Below are 4,691 nucleotides of genomic sequence, written 5' to 3' on the forward strand. Positions count from 1 at the left end.
AACTGTGTAAGCCAATCCTTCATAATAAATCTATTCTATATATCTCTCTATATCCTGTTGGTTCTGTTTTTCTAGAGCACGCTAATACAGATATCTTTTGTCTTAGCTCAGACTGCCATAACAAAATACCATAGACCAGGTAGCTTAAACAACAGACATTTCTTTTTTTTTTTTTTTTTGAGACTGAGTCTTGCTCTGTCGCCCAGGCTGGAGTGCAGTGGCACTATCTCGGCTCACTGCAAGCTCCGCCTCCTGGGTTCATGCCATTCTCCTGCCTCAGCCCCCCTAGTAGCTGGGACTACAGGCGCCCACCACCACGCCCAGCTAATTTTTTGTATTTTTTCTGTAGAGACGGAGTTTCACCGTGTTAGCCAGGATGGTCTCGATCTCCTGACCTCGTGATCCACTCGCCTCGGCCTCCCAAAGTGCTGGGATTACAGGCGTGAGCCACCGCGCCTGGCCCAGACATTTATTTCTTACAGTTCTGGAGGTTGGGAAGTCCAAGACGAAGGTGCTGACAGATTTTGTTCCTAATGAGGGTTCCCTTTCCCTGGCCTATAGACAGCTGCTTCTCACTGTGTGAGAAGTGAGGGGAGAGAGTGAGCAAGTGAGCTCTGGTCTTTCTTTCTCTTCTTATGTTAGAACACTTAGGTTTCTTCTTCCTCTTCTTAGGTTAGAACAGTAATCCCTTCGAGGGGCCTGCTACATTTTGTATGTGTCCCCTCCAAAATTCAGACAAGGCCAATGTAATAGTATTAAGAGGTGGGGTCTTTGAAAGATGATTAGGCCATGAGAGCTTATCCCTCATGAATTAGGTACCCTTATAAAAAGACTTGATGGGGGAGTTCTCCCCTTTTACCTTCCTGTCTTTGGGCATGTGAGGACACAGTGTTCCCCCTCTTCAGAGGATAGAGTGTTCAAGGCACCATTTTGGAAGCAGAGACCAAGCCTTTGTCAGACAACAAACCTACTGATGCCTTAATCTTGGACTTCCCAGCCTCTAGAACTGTAAGAAAACAAATTTCTTTTGTTTATAAATTACCCAGTCTCAGGTATTTTGTCGGAGAAGCATAAGCACACTAAGACAGGGCCCCACCCTCATGACCTCACCTAAATCTAATCATCTCCCCAAGGCCCCGCCTCCTAAGACCATCACATTGGGGCATAAGGCTTCAACATATGGATTTTGAGGGGACGCAAAGATTCATTCCATAATACCTTGAAGCTCTTTTCAGCCTTATATCATCACTTGCTGGAAGGAGCCAGGCAGCAGGGATGATGGTTCTGGGGAGTGTTATGGTTTCCTCTATGCACTCTCTCCTTTACAAAGAACCCTAAACAGAATCATTAAAATTAATCCCCATCTTAAGTGTACCTCTTAATTGTACCAGAACACACTTTAAAATGGGCAAGTCTTCTCCCTGGAATGTATGTTTTGGATTAGGATCAGTTTTAGACATGTCATTTCTTTAGCTAAAGTGAAGGGAAAACAGATTTTTATTTAATCTTTCATAAGATCTTTCCTCAGTGTCTTTTACTTCTTCTCCTGCCATCAGATTCTTACCTTGATTGAAAAGCCATGCTAAGTGCAAGGCAAATTCTTTACTTCTTTATACAGAGATTAACAATCTCTGGGTGATGGGAGCGTTAAGTGATTTAGCTTTGTCACTAGTAGATGTGTGAGGTTAGAAAAGTTGCTGTCCTTTTTGGGTCTCAGTCCCTCAGCTCTGCAGTTACAGGCAGTCTTCATTATTGGGTACAAATTCTATGTAAAATTGAGAACACATATCCAGATTAAAAAGGATGGTTAGTGGCTAAAAAAAAAGAGAGAGAGAATGAATAAGACCTAGTACTTGATAGCACAACAGGGTGAATATAGTCCATAATAATTTGATCGTACATTTGAGAATAACTAAAAGCATAATTGGATTGTTCGTAACACAAAATATAAATGCTTGAGGGGATGGATACCCCATCTTCCAGACGTGATTATTACTGATTACATGCCTATGTCAAAATATCTCATGTGTGCCATAAACACAAACTAGGTACCCGCAAGAATAAAAACCAAACAGATAAAAAAATAAAAATAATAGTAATAAAGCAAAGGAGACTGTATTTTGAAGAGTTGTAAAATAAGTTCCTATTTTGAATATAAAAATATATTTAAATTAAAACTTTTTTTTTCTTAGAATGAACAAAGAATAGCATACATATTCATTATTTTTTGGGAGGGTGTGATTTTTCTGGCAAAAGTATATGCTGGCATTATACAGTAGCCTCCAGTTCTTGTTTGAGTTTCATACTCCAGTGATGATCATTTTTTGAAAAATATTTGAGAACTTTATCAATTTGCCCAAGGGCCTCTCTTGATTCCAGGATATCAGCCCATTCTTCTTTGAAGTAACTTATGTCACCATCCTTGCAATTTTCTTTTCTTCCATTGACTATTTTATTTCTAGCAGCCCTTCATTCATCAACAGCTTTGCATGTGATTGAATAATGCTTCGACATCAATGCGATTGGCTTTATGGATTCTTTTCATAAGATACTCAATTTTATTTTAAAAGTAATTGGCATTGTGTTGATGTTTATTATGATTAAGGAATGACTGACCAACAAAGATGCTGACTCAAAGGGTGAAAGTAAACATCAGTGCTGAGTGAGGTGGCATGTTTGAGAGGGTACACATTTTAAAAAGTGACAATTCATTTAGTGAACATTTTGTTATTAAAATCATATTGGCTTCCTTACATAGCTTCATAGCTTGGACACTTGGATAATGAGGATCTTTTTTAGTGGGTGGACTGAATAAAAGCTGCAGTGCCTTCCAGTTCTTTTATTCTAGGTTTTAGGATCTGAAGCACATTACGGCCATACTCCTTCAATTGAGTTGGTTAAGACAAAGTGGGAGTGGTATGGATAGCAGATCTAATTGTTTTTTTTTTTAACCAAAAGTATTAAATATTAACTATTTAACATTTTTAAGAGATATACCTATGAGCGTTCGGCACCTGCTTGAATATAAACTCCTTGAGAAGGTTTTCCATCTTAGGAAATCCAGAGGCAAGAACATGGAAGTTCCTGATACAGAAACACTCAACAAATGTCAGTTGACTGCTCACAAATGTGGCAGCCTGCTATAGAGATCCTATCATTAATTAACTATGCTGTCTTGATAATCTGTTCACCTGTCAGAATCTCAGCTGGACAATGAAGAAATGGGGCTGATTCATCTCCAAGACTCACGTGCAGCTCTAACATTCTATGATTCCATTCCATCCTAGGTATTTCAAGAGAACCACTTTTTAATACATTTTCTAGAATTCCAGAGTAAGTCATAATAGTTGTGATTTGGAAAGAATATAAGATTTATTCCTAGGCCAGTGAATTAGCCACATTAGAGTTGACATTTATTAATTTGTTTATTCATTTTTTAACCTTGATTTTGAGTGATGAAAATATATTTAAACTGCATGGAATTTGATTTTCAAAACTGGAAACCACAGGTGTAAATGGGAAGATCCTGACCATGATAGATTCTTGTGCCTGGAACAAAAAGCAGTCCTCACACCATCTCACCAAAAGAAAACACTGCACAGCATATAGGTGGCAACGCTTTTCATTCACTGTGGGGATTTGTCCTGCACAAATAAAATGCACATTTTAAGAATTTCTCAGCACAAATATGCATGACTGCCTGCTTTTCTCAGCCTGTCATTTGTTCTGGGGGAACGATGAGGACTTGATTGGCTGGGGTGTTTTAGTTTCTGCTCAAGTGTTCAGGGCCAATGTTGAGTTTGTTTTGGCCAAGACCCTGCATTCGTGTCAGGTCATAGCTAAGCGAGGGTGTGATAGGATTAAAGCTTCACAAAGCCCCCGCCTCCCCATAACCCAACTGGTTTGAAGGTTTAGTTGCATCACGGTTCATGGCCTGAGAAGCTTTGTCTCCCACCTGGTCAGTGAGTATTGCTAGAATCAGGAACATTTCCTCAATGCTTATCATTCAACCAGCAGGTCATTGGAATAGAGGGTTTTGTTTTCTGGACACTGTCTCATACTTTGGATACAGGACCTGTAGGCAAACATTCTACAGGCTCTGTTTTCTTCTTTGTAAGTCCTCCATTTGGCACTGGATTACACGTGGTCTCACTTTGTTTCCTAACAACTTCAAATGTGTGGTCTTGTCTACCCCCACCAGGATTTAAAAAGCCTCCAGAGTAGTGATGTGTTTTCTACCCAAGTACTGTATCCAATTAACACGTTTAAATTATATACAAATGGTCTCATTGGGGCAGTGAAAATGTCAATACTGTTTTCTTATTTTTTTAATTTTCCAAGATTAAAAATGTATTTTATTATTGTATTTATACTAAGACAAACGAAGTATATGAAATGCCTTTGTTGTTCTGTTGAATTCTATCATTTTGCCCCCCTCCCAGCTCACATAGCCCCATGTTAGCTGTAATAAGAGGTATGCAACAGTCTTGGCCTTTTCCAGAATTTTATGGAAGAGTTAATCACAAATTAATACTCTTTTTTTTTTCCATTTTAAAACGTTTTGTTTTTGGAAAGCACCCAATGAAAACATTCTTTTGGAGGTGTTTGAATCCTTGAATCCCCGATTTACATTTCTTAAGATATTTTTAAGCACCTAATTGCCTGTAGGAAACTGCAAAAAATAATTGCAA

The sequence above is a fragment of the Pongo abelii genome, chromosome 7 (genome assembly GCF_028885655.2).
Source record: "Pongo abelii isolate AG06213 chromosome 7, NHGRI_mPonAbe1-v2.0_pri, whole genome shotgun sequence".
NCBI classification, from domain to species: Eukaryota; Metazoa; Chordata; class Mammalia; order Primates; family Hominidae; genus Pongo; species Pongo abelii.